General features: G+C 39.4%; 1 protein-coding gene and 1 pseudogene across 3 annotated transcripts in view; both read right to left on the minus strand.

The window, feature by feature from the left end:
• The window catches only part of LOC132774262 (protocadherin alpha-C2-like), a 271,043-nt gene that overhangs the window by 215,381 nt on the left and 43,489 nt on the right, over positions 1 to 12,173 (minus strand). The gene's annotated exons all lie outside the window — the stretch shown is intronic.
• On the minus strand, positions 85 to 6,459 carry LOC137096770 (protocadherin alpha-5 pseudogene; annotated as a pseudogene).

Here is a 12,173-nt window from a genome sequence, read left to right on the forward strand (position 1 = left end):
AATCTACTGGGAGACCAGGGTTCAAATTTTGTCTTTGCCAGAAAAACCAATGAATGGCTTTTGGGGAGTCATCCACACTCGGCCTCAGAGAAAGTCGTAGGCAAACTCGTACTGAACAAATCCTTCCAAGATAGGACTGCCAAGTCATATTTCTTAAAGGACACAACAAATCTATCTTTATGAGTAACCTTGCTACTGAACAGACTTTTGGGTATACAGTATTATTTTCTTGTTATATTTTAATACGGCCGCTGCTTATGGATTTTATTAACGTACCTATTCAAAAATGCACAACTATATAATGGGGCCATTTATAAAACCATACAAGGGATCAGGTGCATTTTTCCTCAGCCAACATTATGCGTGTTTGGAGAAGCATCCTGGCAGACCTATCTGACTGGTTTGAAGGAGAGCTGTGCCCTCAACTGTGGCTCAGAATAACATGGTCTCCAAATGTGGGTGAACTACAACTCCCATCATCCTCTGCCAACCCTCCCCGCATGACACCAGCATTTGGTCACATCTATTGTTAGTATTGACATGGCTCCCTAGATGTGGGTGGACTGCAACTCCCATCATATTCCATTATGCCCCCTTACCCCACCAGTATTTTAAGATGGATCATGATATGTATGTGTGTCAAGTTTGGTTCAGATTTATCTCTGGTAGGATTTATGCATCTCTCCGGATGTGAGTCGACTATAGCACCCATCATCATCTTCATCCACCTCAAACCCTACTAGCACAGGTCCTCTCCAGGAGGAGATGCTTCCTCCGTGTGTAGGGAAAGCTTCACTGAGTGGGAGCTGTGTGTGGGGCAACAGATTTGCCCCACTGCAACACACCTTTCACTGCAACAACAGGCCAAGCTGGACACTTCACCTGGCCTTTGTGATTCGGCCATTAGTTCACTGATGAAATTCCAGTGATGGCACACGATTTTCCTTTTGACACTGCCGTATTGCTTTATGGTCTCAGCAAAACACCTCTGTATTCTAGTTATGACAAATATTTGTTTTCCCATTAAATGTATGTGTGCAATAACCAATTCAGCCATCAAGTTTTCATTTTTGTCAATATAAGTTCTAAACAAAGTGTTGGTAACATCCAATGACCCACCTGCAAGATGAACTATTTTAAAATCATTTATTACAATAGTAATAAAATTACTATTGTAAACATAGAGATATACTTCACAATTTTCCTTAAAATAAGTATAAGCGCAATGTACTCAGTCTCTGTAATCAGCCTATACAATCAGGCAAGTCAGCAATATGGAGTGAGCCAGGAATCAGAGTATTTTTTTAAAGTATTCGGTGTTAGTAGTTTTTCATCATATTACTATGGTGCTTTAATGTTTCAAAATGTATTCCTTCTTCTATATTTTAAAAGTATATATTGGAGACTACCCTGGGAGGAATTCAGCTAAAAAATATCAAAAAAATATTTTGATTGAATGAATGAATGAATGAAGAACAAACAGTTACACGTTTCATTTGTCCATTTCTTAATGCAACTAGGAAATATGCTATGAAGATATATTTTTAAAATAAACAACAGTTATGGTAACCGTGGTGGCGATTCCTATACAATAAGTGTTTAACTCATATCCCTTTAGCTGATTTAATTGATGCCATGATTACTAGTGATAAATATATTAATCATATGTAAGTCATAGGGGTTGCGGTGGGGCGGGTTAAACCACTAAGCTGCAGAACTTGCTGATTCCACGTGGTTTGAATCCACGGACAGGGTGAGCACTTATTGTTACCCCAGCTTCTGCCAGCCCAGCAGTTTGAAAACATGCAAATGTGAGTAGATCAATAGGTGCCGCTTCGGCAGTAAGATAACGGCGCTCCATGCAGTCATGCCAGTCACATGACCTTGGAGGTGTCTATAGACAATGCCAGTTCTTTGGCTTAGAAAAGGAGATGAGCACCACCTCCCAGAGTCGGACAAAACTAGACTTAATGTCAAGGGGAAACCTTTACCTTTTATGTAAGTCATTCATCAAGATCAAACACATTACAGCATTAGCTCCAAACAGACTTTTCCTCCAGTGCCAGTCACCTTGTATCTCCTCTTGTCACTGACTATACTGATATAGTTATATTAGTGCAGTGCACAAAGAGAACATTTGCTTTTTGGAAGGCATGTTATTGTATTGGCGCACAGTTCAATACTTCCACCAAATTTGTTAATAAGTCTATTCCATCAATTTTCTTTCAGGAGACTTAAATCTTTTCCTTATCCCACTGCATTTCCCTTGGCAGTTGAGTTTGACCTAATGAGGTTGCTAGTGTTTCCAGGTCATTAGAATAATTCGAACAACCATCTTCTCTTCCTTTGTAGTTTTTAATTCTTTATTGTTGTTATAACTGTGCATTTACCATAGTTCAAAAACATATACCCAAATAAAAAGCTGGAAATGAAGTGAAAAAAAACACACACACTCCACTCCACTCAATCCAAAGCCTTTTCAGCATATACAAACATAAATATGCTGCCTTTCATTGTGACCATTCAATATTTGTTCAGTTAAAATAATTTGCTTTAATAAATCAAGCTTAATTATAATAGAAGTAATCTGAATAAACTGAATGCATTGTGGATTGAAATAATTGTAATACATTTACAATATTGTAAGTAAATAGCACAACAATACAATTTGAAGGAACAACTATTTTCAATACCGATTTGCATGCATTTTTATGCAGCAAAGGTGCCGATTAGTCTGGTGCATTAATATATTCCCCTTCTGCCATTTCCACGTATACACACCACAGTCGAGGGATTATACAGGTATTATGCAGTACACCTAAGCGGGTCAAAAAACTGATTCTGCATCACTTCTGCTGATGTGACCACACATTGAGGTGACACATTTGTAAACATGGGATTGGAGTACTGGTGTTGTTATTTTCATATAGTACAGTTATAACTTTATCTTTTGCACAAAAATATTCATTACATTTCAGTTGAATTATCTATAATATGGATAAGTTTCTAATTAAGAAAAGATGGTGTACATCACATTTGCGATGAAGCAGCTATAGAAGAAATTAAGATAGAATCAAATGCTCAACAGTCTATGTTAGGATGTAAGAAGTGTAAAGGACAATTTTCAAGTCTTGGTTATACAGTTTTGCATGATTGGAAGATATATTTAAAACATGTCCGATGTCATTTGCATGGCTAAATTGTGAAGGAATGTGAACAATTTGTGTATCCTCAAAATATTGTATAACTTAAGCAAAAAAAGTGAGTGAAAATATTACAATTACTCATTCCTTTTACATAGTGAAGCACTAGTTGCACAAAACACTGGACATTAATTTAAAAACGTTATGGGCAGAGTGTTTCAAATGATCGATTTTATTAAAAGCAGACCTTTTAAATTAAGATTATTTGTTAATATTTGTGAAGCAATGGGTCACTCAAGATGTCAAAGGCATTGCTGTGTATACAAATTGAGGAAAATAATGCTAAAACTTTATGAGGAAAATCAGCAAAATGAATTCTGCAATCTAATTCAAAACAAACTTTGAATTTTGCCTGGGAAGGCAAATATTTTGCTAATGTATTTTAACATTTGAATAAAATAAACATCAGTATGCAAGGAAAGGGAGAAAATATCTTAATGGCAGTAGATGAAATTTGTGCTAGGAAAGACAAAATTGGAATTTGAGAAAAGGAAAAGGAAAGAAGGAAATTCTGATTTTTTTTCTCCAAAACTGCTGAATGCGAGCTAAAATGTGGTATCAACTCACAAATTGTTGATCGTTTAACATTGCTTAGACAGAAAGCTAATCACTACTGCCTAACTATTAAAATCCAATGTCGGGGGGGGGGGGGGGGAACCTACCATGAATAATACTAACCGTTCCACAGAGGAGGTCCTGCTGATTCCCATTCTCAGAAGAAGCAGGGATGTTGGGACTGAAGACCATGAGGTCATTCTTGGCTAGAGCCTCCCCATTTACTCCTGCCAGGATGTGGCTGTGGCGGTTTGAATAGGACCAGCTGCCCACTTCGCTGGCACAGACCAGTGTGGCTGTTCCGGGACCATATACCATTGGCTCCTTGGGCTGAAACTGGCACCGCAGAGCTACATACGTGATGACTGCCAGCAGGAATAAGCTGGACACTGAGCAGATGGCAATGATCAAGTACAAATTGACAAGGTCTGCCTTAGGCTTTGAGTTCTCATCGGTCCTGGGAAGGCGGATGTTGGTTTGAATGGCCTGGGCACTTGTCACTAGTGATACACTCAGTGTGGCTGTGGCTGATAGTTGAGGCTTGCCATGATCCTTGACAAGTACAAGCAGGTTGTGACTCCTGCTTCCTTCTAACTCATCCACAGAGCGGACGGTACTGATTTCACCACTATAAAGGCCCACACGCCAAGGCCCACTGTTCGCTTCATGCAGTTCATAGCGCAGCCATGCATTGTATCCTGAATCGGCATCAAGAGCATGGATCTTACCCAACATGTGTCCAGCTGCTACAGGAACCACTAGAAGAATAGAGTTGTCTTCTGTCTGCCCAGTCACTGCAGGCGCATTATCATTATCATCCACCACAAAGACCTGAATGGTCACATTGCCACACAAGGAAGGTAGCCCAGCATCCTTGGCATTCACTTGGAACTCCAAAAGCTTCAGCTCCTCATAATCCAAAGGCTGCAAAGCATAGAGCTTTCCACTCTCTGAATGTACTGAAATGTAACTTGAGAGTGGCCACAACTTTTCATCGATCCAGTAGCTGATTAGGCTGTTCTCAGCTATGTCTGAATCAAAGGCAGACACTGTGAAGATATGGGCACCTGGTGGATTATTCTCCTTTACAAAGACTGTATAGGAGGACTGAGCAAAAGCAGGTGCATTGTCATTGATGTCACTGATTGGCACAACCACAGTACTGCTGGCAGACAAAGACGGGACCCCGTGGTCCTGAGCCATCACCACCAATCCATACTCAGCCATGTGTTCCCGATCCAGGGGCTCAGCCACCACTAAGGAATAGTAATTCTTGAAGGTGGTCACCAGTTTGAAGGGGAGTCCGGGAGGCCACAGGGAGCATGTGACTTGCCCACTGGCCTCAGAGTCCTTGTCTGACACACTGATGAGAGCCACCACTGTCCCTGGTGGGGAGTCCTCTGGGACTGGAACTGAGAGGGATGAGATTGACACCTCTGGGGCATTGTCATTCATATCCAACAGCTCAATAATCAATCGACAATGCCCAGTTAATGGAGGATTGCCTTTATCTTCTGCTACAATCTGAAGATCGTATACACTTCTGTCTTCAAAATCTATTCTTCCATTTACAGTTACTTCCCCTGTATTGGAGTTTATATAAAAAATCTTTCGAAAGTGTGGTGCTATGTGTGCAGAAAAAAAATAGGAGATTTCCCCATTAGTTCTTTCATCTAAATCAGTGGCATTCAATTTGATAACTACTGTTCCATTAGCTGCATTTTCCACCAATTTTATCCTGTAAACTGACTGGTTAAACACAGGAGGGTTGTCGTTGGTATCCAGCACATTGATCACCAACTGGACTGTTCCAGTGAGTTCCGGTTTTCCCCCATCAGTGGCGGTAAGTAACAAATGATGGGTAGGGATCTCTTCTCTGTCCAATGGTTTCTTTAAAACAATGGCCAAGGGTTTATTATGATGGTCATCTGCTTTTTGTTCCACATTGAAATAGTCATTGGGCCTCAGCTTGTAGGTTAGAAGAGCATTAGGACCAGTATCAGCATCAGAGGCTCCCTCTAATGGGAATCTGGTGCCAGTTGTTATGACTTCTGATATGTTCATAATATGTTCATTTGCAGAGAAAATAGGAGCATTGTCATTTATGTCCCTGATCTCCACCTCCACATGGAAAACTCTCAAAGGTTTATCAACAATCACCTCCAGATGGATGGAACAATCTGCATTATCAGCACACAGCTCCTCCCTGTCTATCCTGGAATTCACAAACAAGATCCCATTCTGCATATTTACCTCAAAGAAGTCCTTCTGTCCTTTTGAGATTATCCGAAACATCCGAGGCACCAGCTCACTCACCTCCAGCCCCAGGTCCTGGGCAATGCGGCCCACAAAGGTGCCATGCTGGGATTCCTCCGGCACAGAATAATGGAGCTGGCCGCTCCCCATCTCCCAGGCTGTGTGGAGGAGGATCAGATGCAGCAGCTGCTTCAGCACAGAATCATTCTGCCTGGCAACCATGACAAGGAGAGGAACAAAGCCCAGCACTGTCTTCTGTTTCTCAAAATCCCTTTTCTTGAAGGACCAAAGAACAGGATCTGATCCAGATTTGTTTTGAGGTAATCATTTCAATAGATTTCAAGGCTGAAGCATTCTGTGTGTGATATTTCTAGTGTCAGGCAGGATTTTCAGTCACTTTGCAGGGAGGAGCTCTGAATTGGTCTTCTTCTATATCTTTCCTTAGGCAACAGTGACCCCTTGTGCTTGAGGTTTGAAATGAAGAACCAGATCATTAAATTGTATTAAAATTTCTCAATAAGCTCTTCCTCGTTCATACCATTTTTATTTATTTTCATTTTCAAACAAAGCCCTAACCTTTCCTTCATTGCTGTACATGACATGTTTGCTCTGTAGTCAATAATTTTAATTTTAGAGTCTAGGCTGATTCCCATAAACATCCATGTAAGAGGGGTATGCTCAAGAGATGTGAAATTTCTTTAAGCAATCCTAGGCCAGGAAAGGCTCACAGATCACCACCTGATATTCAACTAATCTTGCATTTGAGGAATATGTACAATTTTAGTTTCCAAACTGCTCAAAGAAAAAAGTTCATATTTTTCAAGAATGACCAGGCAGGGAATCATGCCCTGATTTCTAGAGTCTCACTCAGACCACTGCAGAATGATAGCTCTCGCTCCAGGTTAGCAAATGTTCCAAGAGCTCTGGGAGTGTGGCAAGGGGCAGTCACCAGGTGTGTGTGTTATAAGATAGACAGTAGGCACTAAACAGCAGATGTGAATGACTGTATTTCTGAAATAGAATGGCAGAGGACCCATTGGCTTAATCTGTTGCTCTCCAACTATTTTTCCAATTTAAATCATAGTTGCTCAAGATCAATTGCACTTCCAGGAGAGAAAGAAATAGCTACCAGGACTTATAGTGAAATGGAAAAAACATCGGGTAAGCTTTTCCTCAGTTGTTGCTCTGCTTATAAGCAAGAGAGAGAAGATTTTTTAAAAAGGCAAGAGAAAGTCACACAAAGCAGCATGAAATATCTAATTAAGTCCATTGGGAGACCAGGGCTCAAATCCTTTCTTTGCCGCAGAAACAAACGAATGGATTTTGGGAGGTCACAGTCTCAGCCTCAGAGAAAGTAGTAGGCAAATGCTTACTGAACAAATCCTGGCATGATAGGTCTGCCAAGTCAGAAATTACTTAAAGGTACACAACAACAAATCTATTTTTATTAGTAGCCTTGTAATTAAATAGATTTTTGAGTATACAACATTATTTTCTTGTTATATTTTAATATAACCACTGCTTATGGATTTTATTAATGGACCTATTCAGAAATGGATTGTCGTATAATGGCACCATTTATAAAACCATAATAATAATAATATAATAAATAATAAAACTTTATTTATGCCCCGCTACCATCTCCCCAAGGGACTCGGTGCGGCTTACATGAGGCCGAGCCCACAATGCATCAATACAAGCAATAACAGGCACAATAAAAAGCAATTAAAATAAATCTCATACACAAATACAAATAGCATAAACATTAAACAAGGTACAGTGCACATTTAAAATCTATGGCTGGGCCAAATGTAATCGAAGTTTAAAAAATAATGCTGGGCATGAAAAAGATAGAGGAGGTGGGGCGTTGGTGGAAACATACAAGCAATCCTAAATCAGTATAAAGTGCTTTTAGAGGACATAATGCTAAGGGTTCATTATTCTGGGGAGGCACACTGGAACAACCACGTTTTCAAGCTCCTCCTAAACCATGCAGCAGATTAGGTGCAATTTCCATCAGCCCAAAACCTAGTCAGGTTGCAACTCCTATCAGGTCCAAATCTGGCCAGGTATAGTTCCCATTACCCCCATATCTGCAGGGTAAAATTCCTATCAGGTCCAAATCTGTGCATTGTTGAGCTTCCAATGGCCCTAGATCTGGTTGGTGAGTGGAATGGGGATCTCATGCTGTCCTGAGGTCTCTGCGCCCTTGATGCAATGTCTCTTTCCCACTCATTTTTGAGTCATTGTTCATGTTGTTCGGTTGTCCCACATGTTGGCAGTAATTTAATTTTCTTGGCTTTTGGAGGAACTTGTCTCATGGGAATGCATCTTTTTAGGCATTCTGCAGTCACTTCATGTGATAAAAGATGTGGAATTATTAGTCACCAAGCTGAAGGACAAGCTGAAGCAGTACTTCCTTTCTCCCTAAGGCCCTGACCATGTCTGGCTGATTTAGATCTCCATGGCAACCCATAGGCAGCCTCTTGAGGTTGCGGCCAATTCTTTCCCACCATGTTGCTTCCCTCACTCAAAATAATTGTACTTTCTTTGCTTTCAGAGTGACTTTCCCTTGGGTTTTTTTAATAACTTCATTTGATTAAAAACACACAATTACAGTATTAGCTACACCGGAACACAAAAAAATACTTTCTGTCTCCCTCAGACAGCTCAGGCTTCTTCTTGGGCTGCAACTCCCATCATCTCCATTATGCCTCGCAAAAGGTTAAGTGTAGTTGGAGAGGCATCCTGGCATGTTGGCTGAACTATCTGGCTGGTTTGAAAGAGAACTGTGCCCTCAGTTGTGGCTCAGAGTAACATGGCTCTCCAGATTTGGGTGGACTGCTACTCCCATGACATTCTATCATGCCTCCTTACCTACTAGTATTTTAAGATGGATTATGATGGGTATGTGTGCCAAGTTTTTTTTCAGATTTATCTATCGTGGGATTTATGCAGCTCTCCAGATGTAAGTGGACTATAGCATTCATCATCTTCTTCATACACTACAAACCCTGCCAACACAAGTTCTCTCCAGGAGCGCGATGCTTCCTCCATGTGTAGGGAAAGCTTCACTGAGAGGGAGCTGTGTATGGGGCCACAGATATGACCCACTGCCGCACTCCTTTCACTGCAATACCAGGCAAAGCAGGACACTTCACCTGGCCTTTGTGATTCGGCCATTAGTTCACTGATGAAATTCCAGTGATGGCACACGATTTTCCTTTTGACACTGCCGTATTGCTTTATGGTCTCAGCAAAACACCTCTGTATTCTAGTTATGACAAATATTTGTTTTCCCATTAAATGTATTCAGTCATCAAGTTTTCATTTTTGTCAATATAAGTTCTGAATAAGATGAACTATTTTAAAATAAATTGACTGCATCTGATAAAATTACTGCTGTAATCATAGAGATATACCTCACTAATGTTCCTTAAAATAATCATAAGTGTAATATAGTCAGTATCTGTAATCACTGTATAGTCAGGCAGCAATATGGAGTGAGCCAGGAATCAAAGCATTTACAAAAAAAGTATTTGGTGTTAGCAGTTTTTCATCATATTACTATGGTGCTTTAATGTTTTAAAATGTACTCCTACTTATATATTTTAAAATTATATATTGGAGACTGCCCAAGGAGGAATTCAACTAAAAAAATTAATTATTTTGAATGAATTAATGAATTAATGAATGAAGAACAAACAGTTACGCATTTCATTTGTCCACTTCTTAATGCAACTAGGAAATATGCTATGAAGATTTTTTTTAAAAATAAGCAACAATTATGGTAACAGTTATTGTGATTCCTGTACTAAAAGTGTTTAATTCACATCCCTTTAGCTGGTTTAACTGATGCCATGATTACTAGTAATAAATATATTAATTGTATGTAAGTCATAACGGCTGCGGTGGCGCAGCAGGTTAAACCGCTACCCTGTAGAATTTGCTGATTGGAAGGTCAGTGGTTCGAATCCGAGGATGGGGTGAGCTCTCATTGTTACCTTAACTGATTCTGCATCACTTCTGCTGATGTAACCACACATTGAGCTGACACATTTGTAAACGTGGGATGGTCTCTCACTTAATTACTGTGGGAATTGAGCGCTGGTTTTGTTATTTTCATGTAGCACAGTTATCACTTTATCTTTCACACAAATATATTCATTAAATTGTGGTTGAATTACCCATAATATGGATAAGTTTCTAATTAAAAAAAGATGGTGTAGATCATGTTTGCGATGAATAAAATGTAGCGGCTATAGAAGAAACTAAGACAGAACCAACTGTAGAACTGTCTGTGTTAGTATGTAAGAAGTGTAAAAGAAAATTTTCAGTTGTACAGTTTTGCACAACTGGAAGATGTATTTAAAACATGTTCAATGACATTAGATTACAAATGAAGGATATGCTTCAAGATAATATGCAATTAGACAAATAGCTTAGCAAAATTATTGGTTCCATTCATACTGACAGAATTATTGAGTAATTTTTGTGTTGTCTAGAACTTCCAATGAGAACTAGAGAAAAAGATATATTTAAAACTTTTCGTTTGAGTCATGAAGGAAAATAATTTGCACAGCTAAATAGTGAAGGAGTGTTAATAGTTGGTGTATCCTCAATGGCCAGTTCAACAAAACATTGTATAGCTTTAGCAAAGAAAAAGAATGAAAATATTACAATTACCCATTGCTTTTACATCATGAAGCACTACATCATGAAGGGCGACTAAAATGATCAAGGGTCTGGAGAACAAGCCCTATGAGGAGCGGCTTAGGGAACTGGGCATGTTTAGCCTGAAGAAGAGAAGGCTGAGAGGAGATATGATAGCCATGTATAAATATGTGAGAGGAAGCCACAGGGAGGAGGGAGCAAGCTTGTTTTCTGCTTCCTTGGAGACTAGGACGCGGAACAATGGCTTCAAACTACAAGAGAGGAGATTCCATCTGAACATTAGGAAGAACTTCCTGACTGTGAGAGCCGTTCAGCAGTGGAACTCTCTGCCCCGGAGTGTGGTGGAGGCTCCTTCTTTGGAAGCTTTTAAGCAGAGGCTGGATGGCCATCTGTCAGGGGTGATTTGAATGCAATATTCCTGCTTCTTGGCAGGGGGTTGGACTGGATGGCCCATGAGGTCTCTTCCAACTCTTTGATTCTATGATTCTATGATTCTACTCACACCACCCACTGGAGATTAATTAAGAAAGCTTATGGACTAAGTGGTTCAAATGGTCAAAGAGAGTGAAAATATTACAATTACCCATTGCTTTTACTTCATGAAGCACTAGTCGCACCAACCATTGGAAATTAATTAAGAAAGCTTATGGACTAAGTGATTCAAATAGTCAAAGAGAATGAAAATATTACAATTACCCTTTGCTTTTACATCGTGAAGCACTAGTCGCACCAACCATTGGAGATTAATTAAGAAAGCTTATGGAGTAAGTGTTTGAAGTAGTCAAAGTGAATGAAAATGTTACAATTACCCATTGCTTTTACATTGTGAAGCACTAGTCGCACCAACCATAGGAGATAAATTAAGAAAGCTTATGGAGTAAGTGTTTGAAGTAGTCAAAGTGAATGAAAATGTTACAATTACCCATTGCTTTTACATTGTGAAGCACTAGTCGCACCAACCATTGGAGATTAATTAAGAAAGCTTATGGACTAAGTGATTCAAATGGTCAAAGAGAATGAAAATATTACATTACCATACCTGTTGCTTTTACATCATGAAACACTAGTTGCACCAACCATTGGAGATTAATTAAGAAAGCTTTAAGTTCTCAAATGGTCAATGACATTAAACGTAGACCTTTTAAATCAAGATAATTTGCCCATAATTGTGAAGAAGTTGGGACAAGTTTTTAAATTTTTTTACTACAGACACAGATTAGTTGGTACTCATGGTGTCGAGTGCATTGCCATGTACACAATTTGAGGAAAGTAATTAAACTTTATGAGGAACACCAGCAAAATGAATTCTGCAATCTAATTACAAACAAAATTGATGCACAAAATTGGTGTATCTTGTTGACATATTTGAACATCTGAACAAAATAAACACTAGTATGCAAGGAGAGGGAGAAAAATAAAATAAAATTTGTGCTAGGAGAGACAAAATAGCAATTTGAAAAAGGAAAGCAAAAGAAGAATACTCTG

The sequence above is a fragment of the Anolis sagrei genome, chromosome 4, assembly GCF_037176765.1.
Source record: "Anolis sagrei isolate rAnoSag1 chromosome 4, rAnoSag1.mat, whole genome shotgun sequence".
In the NCBI taxonomy this organism is placed as follows: Eukaryota; Metazoa; Chordata; class Lepidosauria; order Squamata; family Dactyloidae; genus Anolis; species Anolis sagrei.